General features: G+C 42.4%; 1 protein-coding gene across 5 annotated transcripts in view; it reads right to left on the bottom strand.

Moving 5' to 3' along the window:
- Positions 1 to 19,161, bottom strand: part of Znf385b (zinc finger protein 385B) — a 342,844-nt gene that overhangs the window by 102,858 nt on the left and 220,825 nt on the right. Inside the window, exon 1 of one of the 5 annotated variants that reach the window (XM_057755677.1) lies at positions 1,006 to 1,065. The exons of the other annotated variants lie outside the window; for them this stretch is intronic. The gene's annotated coding sequence lies outside the window, so the exon portion shown is untranslated. Of the gene's footprint in view, positions 1 to 1,005; positions 1,066 to 19,161 lie in introns of those variants that run through there. 5 annotated transcript variants of the gene reach the window in all.

Genomic DNA, 19,161 nt, shown 5'->3' with positions numbered 1-19,161 from the left:
CATGAAGGACCTTGGGAACATTAATGGGCTTTGGCTTTAACACACTCATTTTTGTCTCAAGAGTTCACGGAACCCTCAGTGTTTATACTTCGAATCCACCAGTGAGGCAAAATACAAGAACCTGATGCCATTTCAATATTTTCCAAACCACCTAAAATCCCACTGGGGACCGGGCAATAAAATCATCTTCCCGTTGCCAAGGGTTCCCAGGTCCCTTCCCAGCAGTAACATGTACTTGCATTTTACAAACAGCAATATCGAAAGGAAAAGGAAAAAAAATGACGAGAAAACAAAGTGGTAACCTTCAAGGAGAAGTGAGGATGCCCTAACCACCTGTTTTATACACACGAAATCCACCCATCCTTAGAGCAATCACTACTCCCTCTGGAGGAGCTAAGCTTACCGGCTGCCCCGAGAGACTTCTGTGCCCAGCACTGGAAACAAACATGAAACCACTGAGTTTGACTAAAACTAGATGGACCGTTACAGCCTGCACTGTGCCCTTCATAAAAATCATGTGACAAAAGTGCAAATCACCCACGTCACTCCATTTTATTGCAGGCTTTGTCAATATGAATGTGGACTCAGAGGTGAGGAAGATTCTAGGCTTAAAGACAAGAGAAAGAGAGGCAATTCCTACACGCTTGGGTTAAATACACACTTCGCTGGGTGACCAGCAGTTATTCTAAGACAAACTCCAAAAGGAAAAAGAACTGTAGCTCAGACAGACAGCACAGGGAATCATCCAATCACTTCTTTATGATCTCTAGCTAAGTGCCTCCACAAAACACTTTAAATACAAACAAGTTAGGAAAACCAGGAGACCAGGAGCGCGCGCCCGGCGGGGGGTCGGGGGTGTCTTAAAATTAGCAAGTGTTATTTTTTCCCCCCCGATTCTGATGTTTTTCTTTTCCTGCAGCTGCTTTGAACAATTTTATATTTCTGTCACACATTTCTTGGAGAAGTTCCCCGCGGTGCGAACGCGGAGCAGTCAGCAACGCTTACCTTCGCTTTAAAGATTACCGTCCGCGCTCACGCCCTCGCTCCCGCACTGAGCACGGCAATACTTTGAGAGATAAATCCTTCCATCCTCTCCACCAGGAGCTCCTGCGAGATGTGGCGCTAGGAAAGGCCGGCAGGCAGTGCCTCCGAACAAATCACAAGTCCCTAATTGCTGCCTAGCTCTAATTACTACAGAGGAGTCTGTTTGCAACAGGATTCCGGGGAGAGGGCAGGCTACCTTCTGACGACAGCCAACCAAATATATCCTAAAAGACAGACAAGTCACTTTCTTTGTTTTTTTTTTTTTTTTTTCAGTCCCCCATACCCTCACTCCACTGTGGCAAGATGAATCTGATACCTGTTTCTCCCCCCAACAAAACAGCTCAATACTCACAGAGCTCAATCAATGATTTGGAATTCTTGGTATCACATAGATTACAAGAGGTTGCTTTTTTTTCTTTTCATAAATGGGCAGCTGGATCTAAAATTTAAATTTGCTTTTTATTTCAGAGCGGAACCTGTTCCCAAATGAACCTGCTTTGTATTCTGTTCACAGAAAACAGTTTATTTACTAGCTATTCAGAATGGGGGAGAAAAGCACTTTCTTTCCCGTGGAAATTTAGGTTTTAAGTAAAGATCCAGAGCATATAATTAAAAAAGACTAAAGCTGATGACAATTTGATGTTGACAAGATTAGCAGTGATGTCAATGCAGTCCAACTCCAAACCCTAATTTCAGCTATATGGGAGAATGATGGTGTTGAAATTGGCACTTGTCTAGGCCTGGGACTGAAATGATTCAGTATCTACTCATATTTAACTCGGGTCCCCTCTATCTCAGCCTGTCATTTGGCTCTGTGGTCAGAATGAGGGCGGTGATCTGTCCATGTTGCACAACGTGCCTGTGGCTCGGGGGTGGGGACTGTGTGTGGTTTTGTCACCAATACAGGTGAATTTGCTTAGAGAACATCTCACTGATGTTTGCACACTATGCAACGTAGTACAGCCAAGAGCCAATACTTAGATGTACAAAACCCATCATGTCGGGTTTGCACAGTCGTGAGCAGGGAAAGGTGAGCCGCCTAATAGAATAATCGGATGCAGAGTTCAGAGTGGTGATCATGAAATCCGCTCTTAGATAGTAAGCTTCTCCAGGCTCTGTTAGCGCCAGCCGGCGTGTGTAAAGCTGAAACAGCACACCAAATGGGAACGGGCTGGGTTAGCTCTGAGCTTGTTTCCCTCTAACTAACACTTGCGTGTGTCTGACATAATATTTACTCTCCAAGGACTAACAGAAAAGACAGTCATGCTGGGATTTAGTCCTTTTGTGAAGTCAAACTTCCACCCATGATGCATCTCTCTTAAGGAGCCCATGGGTCAGGAGACAAAGTACTCTGCACCTGCCTGGAGTATTTCTCAGGACCTCTGGGTCTGTGATGAGCGAACTTCCAGACTTTATTTATTTTTCTATAAATGCTTCGTTGCAGTCAGGGTTTAAAAAGTGTGGGCCCCAGGTGAGCTACATCAGCATCTCCCCAAACTGGGTGTGAAAAACAAATTCCTAGTCCCCATCCCAGGTCTTTGGGGGTGGGGCTCTGCAAATCTGTGTTTTAACAAGACCCACCCCGGCAACCAGAAGCAGACAGACTCTATTGGTAGGAAATGGGATGAAGATGGCTTACATCACCGTGAGGGAGACTGTGGGTGGGACAAAAGCTCTATAGGGAGGTGGCAAGTAAGTGGTTGTCTGAAGGATGGGAGGAGCTTGGACGGATCGGCAGCAACTATGTATCTTGTGGTTCCCCCCACCCCCCAGACTTTTTTAGACATTCCACTCTTGAGGAAAACTTACTGCATCCTAAGAACTGCAGTCACAACTGCTTTCTTTCCCCTCGACTTTTAGCCCCTTCCAGAGTAGCCCACACTTGCATTGTCTCTAGTATGGTTTAGCATCAGTTGTTCGTGACCGTTCTTCCACTGGTTGAATACAAGCCCACATCTAAGTTGTTTCTCTTCTGAGTTTCTAGCCACCTTCCAGATCCATCTTGCTAGTAACACAGTGGTACCTCACCTCCAACCTGCGCAGGATGAAAAGGAGTTATCACAGCCCTGCCACGGCACCTGCCCCCCACCCGGCTCGCACTCCCCAGGGGTCTCTATTTCCTAGTCTAGCACCACGGGTTTCTCATTCAGACTGTAGGAGACCTGATGCTGTGTTGTTACACTTGATGCTTGATTTCTCCCTCTTCCCAGTTCTCCAGTGGGATTAGTGATCTGTATAACATCAGTTTCCTCTGCTGACCACACTCGTCCCCAACATCTGTCCTGAGACCCACACTGCTTGCTCCTCGATGTAGTAGGTATATAAGGCACGTGGTGAAATACCCTGAATGAATGAATGAATGAATGAACGAAGTAGTATCTGTACTTCACTATAACAGCCCTTGAGGCCATTAAGGGAACACTCTGTCCTACTGGGTGGAGACCTATCATTCCAAGATACCCCAAACATAAGAATTAATCTACTCAGACAGATCAATCATCCTACTAAGAGACCACCCCTTGTGAAGGCAGATTCATGCAATACTACTCTGAAGAAGTGGAAGAAATAATTGTCCCTTTAATGAGAATGATTTTTTCTCCCCAGCATCCTTGCTCTGTGACTGTCAGGTCCCCCAGCCTCTTAGAGTCCTCACACAGAAAGCTGCATTTCTCCTTTTTCTCTCTTTTATGCATCTTTCGTTCAGACGCTGGCCAGAGCCTAAGCATCCTTTCTTGTGTACTCTGGGCTTTTTTATGCTTTTTCTGAGTTACCTTCCTTTGGCTATGTGGCTGTTTTGCCTCCACGACTAACTCTAAAAGGCATTCTCTCTCTCTTCCACCTCCCTTCCTGATGCAGCTACTGAGACAGCTTACCTGTCCTGTGGTTTTTCTTTTCACCTTTGATAAAAATGCCCTTGAACATCCTACTGAGCCTGCTGTTGAATTCTTTTATTAAGGAGACTAAGAACGCTGAGAAGGGAACCTCAGTTTCCTTAGTAACATGTGGTACCCCAGATGGGACTCCTCAAAATTTCCAGTGCACTCACATAAAATGTTTACCAACCGTACTCAATATTAGCCAATGGAATTCTTGAGAGCATCTTGAATCAACCATTTTCCTATTCAAGTGTTTTCTGTGGCTTTCCTCGGTGAGTTTTAGGCTCTAAAATTCAACATAGTCATTCAAATCTCCACTCTGCTACTCGGTAACTGAATATTTCATGAATTAATTGCCTTTTAAGATATAATTCTCTCGTCTGAAGAGCAAGAATAAAATAATAATATTATCTCTTGAGCAGGGCTGAGAGAAATAATGATGTAAGTTTTTACGATAGTGCCTAGACTCTTGACGGAATCTGGGAGTATTCTCATTAGCGTCACCATGGTTCCCTTCCAATGGCTTCAACTCAGCATCCACTGCCCTCTTCATATTTAACAGAACTATTTACTTTGTTATGTTTTATAAAATCTGTTAAACATAGACTTCCATCAAGAGCAATGCCTACTTGTTTATTTATCATCTCCTAATTGAATGGACATGCGTTCTGGGTTCTATTGTTTCATTCATGCCATACCTCCCAGGATGTGTCTCCCATTTTGTCTTATTTTGAGTCCTTTTTGTTTAAAGCTTCATTTTAGATACAATTCCCCACCTCCACAGGATGTATTCTCTACATTTATAAGAAAAGTATTTTGTTTTCTTCTAAGCCTGAAATGTATTTACTGCAACATTTATTACAATACTTAAGACACTGGTTTATGCATTACTGTGTCTGTACCCTCTTCTCTAGGAAAAGCAAAGTTCTTTGGGGTTAAACAATAGATTTGGTTCTCTGCTTTGCCTACTGCACTGTCTAGAAAAGGTACTCAGTGAAATATCTTGAATGAATTAATGAACGAGATGAAGGGGATAACATCTATATTTTATTATAAGAGCCCTGCTATTATACACCAATTAATGATCTTACTTCCCATTGATAATTATGAACATCGCCAAGGGTACAGGTCTACCCCTCACAAATGGGGTCTATTCTTTTATTTTTCCTTTGAGACAGGGTCTCATGTATGCCAGGCTGGCTTCACGCTCACTAGAGAGTTGAAGATGACGTTGAACTCCTAATTCTCCCATCTCCATCTCCTAAGTGTTGGGATTCCAGGTTTGCCCCACCACGCCTGGTGTACAGGGTCCCAAGGACTGAACAAGGGCTTCCTGTAGGCTGTGCAAACCTCCTCCCTCTGAGCTGCACCTCCATTCCTGCGATCAGAGCGTAGCATCCTGGAGCTCAGAGCATCTTCCCTGGACATGAGATCATAGGTGAGCACTGGCTTCCTGGGCAGACCTCAGGAGCTCTTAGTCTACAAGGTAGCTGCATTTAACATAGCACTGTGCTAGCAACAGCTCCTCGGTGGCAACACTACCACACTGGGCCTTGAAATGGAGGCAGCATCCTCTTTGTTTATGGCCTGTCTGCCTTGGGAAGACTGAACCGTGATCACTATGGTTCGTGAAGACATACTCAGAGAGCCCTAACCGGAGCTCATTTTTCTGTGGGTGAAAAAGTGCTTACTTTTTTGTGTGAACATGAACATTATCTTGTTAAAGAATCGATTTATAATTGGTATAAATTCACAAAACAAATCCGATAAGAAGTTAATATATTTGAACCCTTCGGGAATCTGAAATGGCCATTTTTTAAACATAAAATCCAAATTTCAGCTTCCTTTTTCTTCACTGTGAGCTGTTGTAGCTGGTGGTGGCCGCAGACATCCTGCATCAGTGCACTTTGTATGAACTCCTTCTGACGGGGACACAGACTAACTGACCAACGTAATTACATAACTGGAGCGGCCTGCAGTTTCAGAGTGACTCTTGCGAGAGTAAATAGGCCCCTTTTAATGTAAAAATGATTGTGTTTCAATGACGCGATGGTAGCTCTGTATTGTCCAACTACGCATAACCGTAAAAACTCCACAGGCAAACCTATGGAGACGTTATCTGAACTAGCCTTTGCTTCCTCTCTCTCTCTCAGTCAGAAACGTGAACTCTGAAAAGTGGTCTCTAAAATAATTAGAGGCCAATGAGACACATGAAATTTTGTTATGAATTACCAGGAAAGAAAAACAAGAAACAAAATAAAACACAGGACTGCGGTACAGGAAGAAGATAACCTCCCGCAAGGCCGGAATCTTTTTTACGTTCACTAACACTTCCTAACACCAGGAGCCATGCTTAAGACATACTAATAGCACGAGCTCAAGAATCAACTACTGCCACAGAAGGAGAAACTAAGAGGTTTAGAATGGCCAGAGAACGTGTCACTGAAAGTCGGGATGTGAGCACGATCTTAACACGTGTTCTTCGTTGATGCTCCCTTAGCTTCTCACCTGTATCCCAGCTACCGCCAAATCCCATAGTTCCTACCTCCCACACAGACAGCAAACCTAGCTTCTTTCTGTGTCATTCCATGGTTCCAGACCAAGTTTGTCTGCCCCAGTTACCAGCTCTTACCAGGTCTACATGGAGTCACGGATGCTCTCCTACACTTGGTTCTCAACCTTGCAACCGAGTAAACTGCTTAAAGATCTCCATCTGATGATGTCAAAGTGAAAGGCTTTCCCACCACACTTTAAAGGAACTCATACAAGTTAGCACTGTCTGCAGTTACCACATGGTGATAGCCTTGATTAATTTAGTCTACATATAACATATTCCTCCCCGTTTCCCAAGGTCTTAGTCCCCTTTCTCTATTTCAGAATGCCCAATTACTACCTTCAGAAGAGGGTTCCTCATCACGGGGCTTCCCCACCCCCAAGCCCAGCTATGTGGATGTTCCGTGTCTCTTCTCTGGAATTCAGTCCACAAAAAAACAAAAACAAAAACAAAACAACAACAACAACAAAAAAAAACAGGTATTTTTTTCACAAGATCATCCCAGCTACTGGAACAGTGCCAGGCCCATCACAGGCACTCAGGAGACATCTTAAATGGCCACACTTCCTCCAGTCTTTCCAATGAAGACACAATTTTGGTATCATATGATTTTTAAGTGCTTCTTATATATTATTAATGTTATAGTTTTCTTAGTATTTAGAAGGTTCTTGTAAAGTCAGTAACATTTAAAATAAAGTGGTATTTCATTATCACAGTTGGGAGACACACAACTGAAAAAAAAATCCACCTTGGGTATGTGTAAGACTTGGTATTTGCTCAGTCTGCCGAATACTTTGTGTTTATCTCCATTTATAGGTGTGTAAATATCCTCAGCCAGGAACCTACTGACTTACATGTAGATTTGATTGAACAGGACAAAAGGAACAGCAGTGGTCCTGGTTAGAGCTTTCTGAAGACACAGATAATACATTGTCTGTAAATCTTTATCCTGAACTCCACAGAGCCCAACTCATTTATTCATTTGCTTATTTGCTTATTTATTATTTATTTATTTATTCATTATTTATTGAAGTCAGGGCTTCAAGCATTCCAGCCAGTTTTACTATGTGGCTAAAGATGATCTTGCATTTTTGATTCCCCCTGCTTCCACTTTTTAAGCAATATATGTGTGCACCATCACTCTTAAGTATATGTGTGCTGGCAACCAAATCCAGGGTTCTGTATAATACCAGGAAAGCACTCTACCAACTAAACTATATCCGTAGCCCTGATAATCTCTCTCTCTCTCTCTCTCTCTCTCTCTCTCTCTCTCTCTCTCTCTCTCTCCCTCTCTCGTGTGTGTGAGTGTATATGTCTGTGTGCTATATATGGAGGGTAGAGATCCATATCAAGTATCTTCTTCAATTGCTCTCTGCTTTTGTTTTGAGGTAGGGTCTCTCACTGACCCCAGGGCTTTATGACTTTGCTAGACTGACCAGCCAGCCACAGGAATCCGCCTGTCTCTGTGCCTCCAGAGTGGGACTGCAGGTACACACTGCCATATGTAACTTTTTATTTGGGCCCTGAGGAATTTAAAAATCTCTTTCCTGAATGAGCCATCTATCAATGCCCATGTCTTGCTAATATATTTTTAAGAGCAAGTAACACTCAACGAGGTTGTAGTTCATCTCTACATGTTTGTATACCAATAGCTCTTACACAAACAATTCTTGTGCACTTCCTCTAACTGGAGGTCTAAGAATTTTATCACATGTGCTATTCATAGCCTGTATGATAACCGGCACATATGATATCACTTATTCCTAAATATGCATATTTTCTCTCAAATACTCTCAAGGTATGTTTTCCTCATTATTGCCAAATAAAAGGTCAGATGCTTTGGATCATGTGGGAAATCACAAGGAAAATCTAAATCAAACCCCAAGCCACACCGTGCCTTTAATATCAGTGTGAAAACAGCATGGGTATCTAGGACACACTGTGAAGTCGGAAGTGATAAGATAGCATATCTTAAAATGACTTGAGATCAAAAATGGCTCTGTGAGCAGATTCCTAGCTCGCTAAGAGTGTTCTCCTTAGACAGGTTAGAGTGTGGGACACAGGTCTCACCCTACCATGCGAGGTTTTAAACTATGCAAACCACAGTAATTCCGTCACATTGTTGGGTTAGGCTGTTTATGAAGCAAGGTCACCGTTCAATAATAATGCGAAGACTGAATTCCAGCAGGACTCTGGCTGTTCTGGCCCTCGTATAAGGCCCTCTGTTTATTCCTCCATTTCAAAAGAGATTAATGAGTTCTCTTAAACGGGAATGAATGAATGAGTCAAGCTGGAGTCAAGTTGGGTGAGCACGTTCATGGGTGCAACATGACCCCCCATGTAATAAATCTTTCTAGAAGTAGATCTTCTTTTCCAAATGGGCCCTGTCTTCCCTGTCTTCGCATTTCTCATAAGGGATTTGGCAGAGGGGACATTCTGAATCTGACAGGCCACCCCTGCTGACAACGGCTTTATATAGCCATCAGCCGGAAACTTTCCCTGGGGCACGTAGGGGATCAGAACTGTTGAGTCATGTCTGGCCAAGAGAGTCTGGCGCCTCTCAGCCCTCTGCCCACCCCATCCATCCCAACACCAACAGCAACACGCCACTGTTGCAAGACAGCCAAGCTCCTGGCACTGGAGAAGGTGAGGGTGGCAGCCAGCACCATCCTGGTTTAAGGAGGTTCTTTGTGCAGACAGTACAAGAAGAGCAAGCTCTGCATTTCTGTGAACTCTTTTGTAAGGATCTGAGAGTTTGAGAAGAAATGGGAATGAATGCAGGGCCTTTCACCGACACTGTAGAAGCTTTACAGCAAGACCCAAGTTCACAGCTTTACTTTCACTGTTCTCTACTGAGGAGATGTAGTGGGATTGCTCCCACTCTGGTTTCCTCATCAGGAAGAGCTGCCTTTTCATTCTGGACGGGAGATGACACTGTCGCATTCATAAAACCCACAACTGCGTGCCTGAAACAGAGAGCCACCTGCGGGGGATGTTACTCTCTTTGCTTCCGTGATGCTAAGGGACCAGGTGACTGAAGTCCAAATTCAGAAAGCGCTCCAACATCCTCAGCACATTCCATCTTCCCTGGCTTTCTCTCTGCTTTGGTTTTGCTGCCAGGAGCCTTGGTTTAGGATCCATGGAGCACCCCTTCTCCAGGAACTGGCTGCAGATATGTGCGGTCAAGCTTGGTTTTCAGAGAGAGAAATCTGATTAACTCAACTCTCGAAAGACCGTGATTCAGAGAGATTAAAAAATACTTACATGCTTCTGAAGAGTTACAGGCAAACGGAATATCTTTTTGTAAATCAGATTTGGTTTTTAATTTACCGGAAGAGCCTGCGAGTACAGGGACTCTACAGTGGATCACTCTGTAGGTAACTACTTGCATGGCAACTGCATATTTAATCCGGAATATTTCAGTACTCTGCAAGAGATTCAGACTTTTCCCATGCTGAGTTTAATCACACTATAGCACGGGGGTATCACATGCAGAGTGGCTAGCTTCCACGCACAATTTACAAGGAGACTGAAGGGCAGGTTACGCTCCAGTTGAATGGAAAGGGAAAGGAAGAAATGAACAAAGTTCCCGCTCAACTAGGCAGAATCTTAATTATCCCGCGTGCAACATGCTGTGTACACGAAGGGCTGGAGGTTCTGAAAGGGCCCTGTGATCCGCCCAAGGTCAGCACAATGGCTCTGGACAATGAGGAAGAGCAGCTGTGAAAATCATGTCAGTGATTATGGAGACGATGACAGCACCGTGATCTACGGAGCAGTTGCTTGAGCTGAGCCTCTTAAAGACTTTAACCTCTCCTACTGCAGCTACAACCCCCAGGAAGATTTTATTACCTCTGCTCAGCAGATCAAGCACTCTGCCCAGAGCTCGAAGGGTCAGAAAATGGACTCAGAAATCAAACCAACTCAGAACTCTGCCACGGCCTGCAAGGCTGCCCTCAAGTGCTACTTGACATTGCTTCCCAGGACAGGATGGGGAGGAGAGACTCACGATCTTGAAACATAAGTTGTTAAAAGGCTACGTAGGAAAGACATATCTCTCTAGTCTAGTCCCATATTTGGATGGAGTTTTAAAATAGCTGGACTGCAATGTCCGCATCAGACACAATCTTTCTGGTCACGCCCCTCTTTAGTTTACAGGTCCACATGAAATCTGCGTTCTTCTCTTCCAGACCTCATTATGGGGTTCCGTGAGCATGCACACTGATGGCTCCGAAACTGCTTCCAAGGCCTGCCTAGGACGCCTTTCCAGATCCGCCCCTGAGGTGGACAGACAAGGTGCCTGCTTTCAGGGGCTGTAATCGAAGCTTAGGTTTGGAGATGGGGCATAGGCCATGGAGCGAGACAGGAGGCAGGCCTGCTTCTGTGATTTTTGTACCGAACGGCAAAGGATCCTGGGATTCTAAAATAATTCTCTGCCATCTCACATCTTAAAATTCAAGAACTGGGGTTCAGAACATCGCACAGAGGAAAGGTACTGTCAGCAAAGCATGGTAACTCATTGGTTCTGGGCTGTTAACTAATGGACTAGAGCCAAGATTGAGTGTGAGAAGGAATAGGAGCACAGGGGTAAGGATCAGCTTGCTGGGAAACTCAGTTCTGGTCTTTGGTCTGAGCATCCCTCTAAGTCTGGGATTTGGGCTTCCGTTTTTCAGTATGGTACATGGGGACTGGGGGTTGAATCCCGTGTGGTACACTGCGATGCGACCCTCTCCTCGCTCTGCATCATATAAGCAAGGAGGAAGGACAGACAAATACCAGCCATGAACACAGGGGACTCTTGGGGAGGGGCTCTCATCTATAAGCTGTTACTCATAGGTAATTATAACTTAAAATAGTTATTAGTTATCATAAAAGTCCCTGGGACCCTTCACTAAATGATAAAGAATCTAAATTTACACAATTATATTTGGTTTTCAGGTATCTCACATATTATAGCAAGAATTTTTATTTAGTAAATATTTCAAGATCATGTTATCAACTATTTGAAGTTGGCTTATTAATGATGATCCTCCGAAGGTTTTAAGAAAGGTTACTTAGACTAATTCATATCCTCTAAAACTTAGATTCTCAGACTTTATATGTATATTTCATACCAAATTATACCAGCAATTAATTTTAATCACTGCATCTGAATTGTTTTCCCCCTGATCTCCAATATTGGTATTGAAAGCAAAACAAACAAATAAGTGAAAAATAAAAAAAAATTAAGTAATAGTATTTAGGTTTGGATCACAGTAACTGTAATTTAAATTTAATTTTTCTAGACTAAATAACTGCTAAACTAGTAGATACAGGAAGAAAACCAAAGATCAAACCCAAAACTACTCAAGAATAAGGCCTGTGGTTTTTGACAAACTTGTCAAAAGTGGAGTCTATTACTTTTCTCAATCAGACATGTCAAATTTTACTGAGTTAGGTTTTACTTTTAAACTGAAAATAACTTTGAGCCATTTAGCAACTGTCTTCTGTGAAGTTTTTAAGTTAAAAAATATAGAAATCAATAGGACTTGAGGAGAAAAACAAAAAGCGGATGAGTGTGCTTTCAAAGGTGTCATTAATATTTCAAGGCAGCTAGGGGAAGAGGGGAAGGTCGTGGTCAGCAAAGCCAAGGTTACTCAGGTCTCATGCCCCCGTGACTGTGGTAAAACTACTGATTTCTTGACATTTTAGTGCCTCCATGAACAGGAGAAATAGAATAAAAACACACTCCTCACACCGCCGGGAGAATGAACCCTGACAGTCAGGTGGTAAAAAGTCTGGAGTCATTATTAGAAACAACTGATTTCATGTTTAAACAGGACTGGTTCTGTGAAATGAAGGGAATGGTTTTAAAAATCCTTTCTTTCCTATAGTGCTCCTACTGAAAAACTAAAAAAATAATAAAATCTTCTTAACCTATGAGGGATGAAGAAATGAAAAAAAAATCATCAGAGTAAGAATGTCCTAATGAATTACCACCGGTACCCAGATTGAGGATTTAAAATCCTGTATACCAATTACTTTTATCATAGGTGAACACAGCTAAACCGTGACTTCTCTGTGGAGGGCAGAGGGCTAAAACACCGATCAGAACTGATACAATCAGCCAGCCAGCACAGTCCCTGCTAAGCACCGCAAAGGACTACACCATCGCTAAGATAAACTTTCCTGTTTACCCTTCTCTGAGATTTTTACAGATTTTTCTTATGTGCTCACAGTGAAGTCTATATCTCCTGAAAGCTAGAGACAAGCTATCTGTGTTTGGCTCTGGGCAAGGTCTTTATGCTTCGTATTGAATAGGGGCAGAAGAAGCTAGAAAGAAAAGAGCCAACTGATTAAATGTGAAATGTGCTAGATAGCACAAAAATAATAAACAATGAAGTGCTAGCATCATAGTCAAATTAATTATTTCAGAGGGCACAGATCTACTAACCGAACCAGATGGCAAAGAAAGTAGATGGAAAGAAAGTAGTCTAAAGTCAGCCGTGTGCACACAGGTACCTTCATAAACCTATGTGACGAGGCAAGGGCTTGGTATCCTCAGCTCTGATGACTCCCGAGAGCGAGGAGAACATGGACCAAATAGAGAGAGAGAGAGAGAGACAGAGGGAAGAGGGAGCTCTTGACTTCACTTCTTCTCATTCTTTCCTTCAAGACCTTCATTTTATCCCTGCCTTCTGGAATTTCTCTTCACCCAGATCCTTCCCTCAGTGGCCAAGCAGACCTTCATCTTCTGGCTGTGTGGATGCTAATACTCAGGTTTCAGCACTGGTATCTGGGGCTGCCATCATGACAGCCCTTCTTGAGAACTACAGATGGACCACCGGGGAGTTGGCTTAGGAAGTGAAGGTTCCTGCTGTGTGAGCAAGGGACCTGCATGAGATCCCCAGGGCCATGTAAAAGGTAGAAACAGAACTGACTCCACAAATTTGTCCTCTGATCTCTGTGTGTGCAACAACACAAGCACATCCCCCTAAGCCCTGGGTCACACACATACAGCTAATAAACGTGTAAAAAGCACTACTGACCCTTGAGCTCTTTGCTGACTCTGCTCCCAAGAGCTCATCCAGACACCTACGGTGCTGCCAACTGGGCACTCCATACCCATGAATAAAGTTAAACTCACTCGTGCTGAGTTTCCTCTGGCAGAAAGAAATCACTAATCCTTAAGGAATATCCTGTTAAAATAAAACACCCTTCTAGGGCTAGTGAGATGGCTCAGTGGTTAAAGATCTTTGGTTGGATCTGTTTCCAGCTCACCAAATGCTAGAAAAAGGAAATGAAAATGCTGTTTATTTGTAATTCTGCTTGGCTTACTGTAGACAGAGGTTGCTCGTTTGTTTCTCGGTCGCCCAGACCCGAAATAATTACACAGAAACTATATTAATTACAACACTACTTGGCCAATAGCTTAGGCTTCTTATTAAAAACAAACTCTTAAATATTTTTTTCAAACTCTTATATTTTAAATTAACCCATTTCTATTAATCTATGTATTGCCATGAGACTTGTGGTTTACCGGTAAGGTTCTCTGACATCTGTCTTCTTTGTTAGGTACATGGTGTCTCCCGGACTCCACCTACTCTCTCTATATATATCTCTTCCAGCCTGGCTATATTCTGATAAGCCATTGGCCAAAGCAGCTTTATTCATTAACCAATAAAAGCAACACATATACAGAAGCATGTCCCATATCAGCTTACCATCATTGTTTCATTTCCCCACACAAAGTATACAACTTTAAGGAGTCACATGACCTGGAGTGAAGCTCTATGAGACAGTCAACTCTGACCACTTCACGGAAGAAAGGCAGGGTCCCAAGGAAGACAACAAGCAGATGTGTGGAGAGTCTCAGGTTATTTCCCTCCTTACCAAACTTCTTTGTGAAGACTAGGTGGTAATTTAGTTATGTCAAAATGTGTTGGTGTCAATAAAATAAATACATTTTTTTAATGTAAAGAAAGCACAGTGGAACTTTATCCTCCGAGAAAGACTTAGCCATTGCTACCCTGAAATCAACATGAGACCCCCAAGATTGGACACTGACACACTCCTTCTAAAGAGAGTTGGGGAGGTCACCAAAGCTTCCCTGGAGATGACAGTCACTCCCTTCCTCCTGTCACCTCCCGCCCTTGACAAGCTGCATGTAATCATCAGCGGCACCCGGCCTTTGGAGACAGAGGGTAAGTGCATGAAGAGCTCAGTCAAGAAGCTCCTAGGCTAACGTGCTTTTCTTTGTTGACGAAGCTAAGAGAGTCACTCATTGGCTTACTGGGTACATTTGGATGTAATCATTTCTTTACTCTGTCATTGCTTTATGTGGGGTGGCTAGCTGGGGAAAGCAGCTTAACAGGCACACCTATTTAAGCTTTTATACACACACACACACATATATATGTACATATATTCTAGTAGATTATGTATGTTCTAGTAGATAGGTAATATATATTCTAGTAGATTTTCAATGAAATATATATATAAGGATATATATATATATATATATATATATATATATATATATATACATATTAACCTAGTGCTGGAGTGTATGTCCATAGGGTGTTTATGTTATTTAAATTGAAGTGTTCCTAGAGTTTCATTGAAAATCTACTAGAACTCCTCCATGGGTTTCCTTTTTAAACTGACACAGTGCCAATTATACATCCTTATGATATACCATGTAATGTTTAGACACACACATATAGTTTGTATAGTGCTCAAGTGAGGGCAATAACAGTCCCTGAAATGTCTGTTTTTTTTTGTGACAAAAATATTTAAGATCCCATTCTGGCGATTTTGGAGCAGTCATTATACCACCATTGTTCATAGTTCTCTGTGGTGTGATGTCAGAGGATTTACTCCTCTGATCTAACTTCCCCATAGTAGTCACTTACAAACCCTTCATTATTAATATTCCATGTGTGCGTGCACACATGCACGCCATGGCAGACGTGGGGAGCTCAGAACACAGCCCGAAGGAGCTGCTTTTCCCCTCCTACCATACGGGTTCTGGGCACTGTAAAGAAGTTAGGTTTGGTGTGAGGTGCCCTCACCCACAGAGCCATCTTCTGACCCTCAGCTTTTCAGTTTACACGTAAAGGTTGAAACACTCTCAGTGGCAAGGTCTTTGTGGAGGACTTTGTTTCTTCCCTAGTCTGAGTCTTTGTCTTTTGTCAATCACACGTGGGGTCCAAGCACCTTAGCTTTGTTTTTCTTCTCACTGCCTCCGAATCACAAGTGTCTGTTTAGTTTGCCCAAGGTCTCAAATCCATTTCGCCATCACCACCTCGTCCACGCGTTCATCCTTTCTCACCATCGTGGGCTGTCCCACTCCAGTTTTAATCTCTTTGCATTCATCTTCCACGCTGCCCCGAGAGCAGTGTGTCTAAAGCAGAGACGGGACCCCATCACTCTTCCGCGGACCGCCCCATCAGCACACATCCACTCAACACATGGTTGCCAGGCACTGCGCGCCAGATCTGCATACGGAGGTAGGAGTGGAGACCAGACAGACGAGGCCCCCACCCCAGGAAGCTTTACCTTCCACAGGTCACTCGCCTGAACACGCCCGACATGTTCCTTCACAGCGAGGCATGTTTTTTTTTTGGTTTTTCGACAGGGTTTCTCTGTACGAGGCCGTGTTTATCACGTGTGCTTCACCTGCCATCACCACCTGAGCCTCATTCCTCACCGCCTGTCTGCGGCACGGCTTTGGCAACTCAATCTGTTTACAGGTCCGTGTATATCTACTATGCTGTTTCACACGACTGTGATTTTCTCGCATTTGCCCTTTGCCCTACTCGCCCACATTCATCTGCCTATTCCTATCCACTTAAAGTGAGGAGACATTATTTTGAGCCACTCAAACGAGTTGAAGCAATGCTGGGGTTTTCTAACAATACCCGAGTTCCACACTGTTATACCTACCACACTGCAATGTATGTTCATACATGAACACAGTCATTTTATGTATGTTCAATTCCAGAGAAATGATTAATGACTACCAATACAGAACATGATTTAATATGATATTAATTTATATAATTAATTAAGTTATATTAATATTATATAATTATTATATTATAGTTATATTAATATTATATAAAAGCTATTCCATAATACATATAATATAAGGAGACAATAATGGCAAAGAGATAGCAGTAGTAAAGAGAGACACAGTTCAGGAAGGAATGAAGGAGGCAGGAGACATTTGGGTTCAAGGTCTGATTCATACCCACCACAGGCTTGAAAATTGGAGCAGTTTAACAAATAAAATTTATCTTTGTTATTTTTGCCTTTCTGATCTGTGTGTGTCGACTGCATTGTGATAAAAACTGCTCTTTTCACTAGAGAAAATTCAAGAAAATTTCTTAATGATAGCTTCAAACATTCTTCCTATCATATAACAGCAGTCGAGGAGAAACCTGGCTATGAAAATTTATTAAAACAGTAGAAAGTGAGCCTTATCACCAACTGCATGGGAAAGCTCCATCCCACCCCGGAATCTTTCAGAACTCTCTGTGAGATGATATGCAGGCTCCCTGAGATGGATGGGTATGATTCCTTATGTCTAAGATTATTGGCGAATATCCAAATCATACTCCAGTGATCGTGAAATCAGAGTGCAGATTCTTTTTCTCTTCTAAGCTAACTCCAGTTCCAATCAAGAGTACATAATACGGAGCTGATCACTATTAGAGAGAAAAATCTCAAAGTGAAACATGAGATCTCTAATAACATACACCAAAATTACAGATGACCACAGTTCATTCCCTCTGCGAGGCCTAGCACTGCATTCTCTAATTGTGAAGAACTGGCATCTCTGTCCATGGCTGTCAGTGTGTTTCTAGCAAAGCGTGTGGCAACTGGACTGGAGGTCAGTTATAATTACTAATCTCTCGGGCAAAAATTTAAAGTTTTATTGAAATGTTCAAGACTGTATGAAATTTTACTCAGAAAAATCTCTAAGTTCCTTTGCAACAGAAATTTGGATGACTGTATGTAAATATTTTAATATATTATTAGGCATCTTTTACAGCATGGAAAATAATGAATAAAATAATAATTCAGTGGTTTGTATAAATAGCACTTCTTTATTAAAATAAATAAGTAAATCAAGAAAAACTGAGGAATGCTTACGTCTTCAAAGGTTTTCTTGGGCTAACTGTTTAATTTTCATAAAATTGAAAGTGATATATACATATATATAATTATATATTCTCTATTCTTCATATTAAAATGTCAAGTAGCAGACTAGGGAAATGGCTCAGTGTGAGTCACAAGAGTGCTTGCTATACAAACATGAGGGCACGTAAAACATGGCATGGTACCTTGCACCTACAATCCCAGTGTTGGGGAGGCAGAGGCAGGGGGATGTCCAGAGTTCATTGGTCTGCTAGACTAGCCAAAGTGATGAGCTTAGGTTCTGATGACAGGTTCAAAATACATGGTAGACGGTGATTGAGGAAGACACTTGATGTTAACCTGTGGCTTCCATATGAACACCACACACACACACACAATGTACATGCACACATACTCTCAACATGCAAACATAAAGACCACACACACACACAAATGAATACAAGAATTCAGTAAGTTTTTAATAGTTTTTCTATACTTCAGATCTTTTTCATTATATACTTATACATTATTATAGGCTAGACATCTTAGGTATTGATTAACTTCCTTAATTGGCAACAGTACTTGGATGCAGAAAGATTGTACATATGCATCCATAATGTTCATAGATATGCACGCTGCACAAACCACGCACTTACAATCTTATTTTGCATCTACCCTGATCTAATCCCTGTGTTCATCCTGAGAAAGATGTGACTGACATCTTTGCTTTTGAGAAATTAGCTGGAGGCTGGCCAGATGGTTCAGCAGTAAATCTGCTTGAACAGATTCACGGAACTAAGGTTAAAGGTGATAGGTTTGGAGGTACACACCCATAACCCCAAGTCGTCAACTGCAGAATGGGAGGCAGAGACAAGAGAATTGCCTAGGGTCATGATCCCGAGGGGGTTGCAGATTAAATATCTACATTATGATTTATCAACAGTAGCAAAATTATAGTTATGAAGTAGCAACAAAAATACTTTTATGTTGAAGGTCACCACAGCATGAGGAACTGCATCAAAAGGTTGTAGCGTTAGGAAGGCTGCGACCTAGAAAGCTTTCAGGCCAGCTTGTTTGGAGTACTTAACATAGTGGAAACAACAAAAGTCCGTGCCTCAACAAGGTGGGAGGAGAAAAGGACCCCTAAAAGCTGTTCCCTGTCCTGCACATGCACTCTGCAGAATATGTGCCCCTCTAGTAATGATACATTCAAAACCAAAGAGCCTAGAAACAGAAAACACATTGAGTTTCAGCAACAGAACAATTACAAAGAAAAGCAAGCTCATCCTGCCCTCCATGTCAAGACTTTGAGAAGATGTGTGTGCGTGCATGTACAGTCCCTTTGGGACTACTTATATAGGGAGGAGACAAATTTTATGCCATAATTCATCTCACTCACGCACATGTTCATAGATGTCCTGTTCTGACTCTAACAAACATTTTCTAATAAACTTGTTAGTAATTCTCAGTCATTAACAGAACCGACTACCTGCCCTATTCAGTTGGAAGTGGTTTTTAAATTTTCCTTTCTTTTTCCCTTCCTCCCTCCCTCCCTCTCTCCCT

The sequence above is a fragment of the Chionomys nivalis genome, chromosome 22, assembly GCF_950005125.1.
Source record: "Chionomys nivalis chromosome 22, mChiNiv1.1, whole genome shotgun sequence".
NCBI lineage: Eukaryota > Metazoa > Chordata > Mammalia > Rodentia > Cricetidae > Chionomys > Chionomys nivalis.
This window is presented reverse-complemented; position numbering and strand designations above follow the sequence as displayed.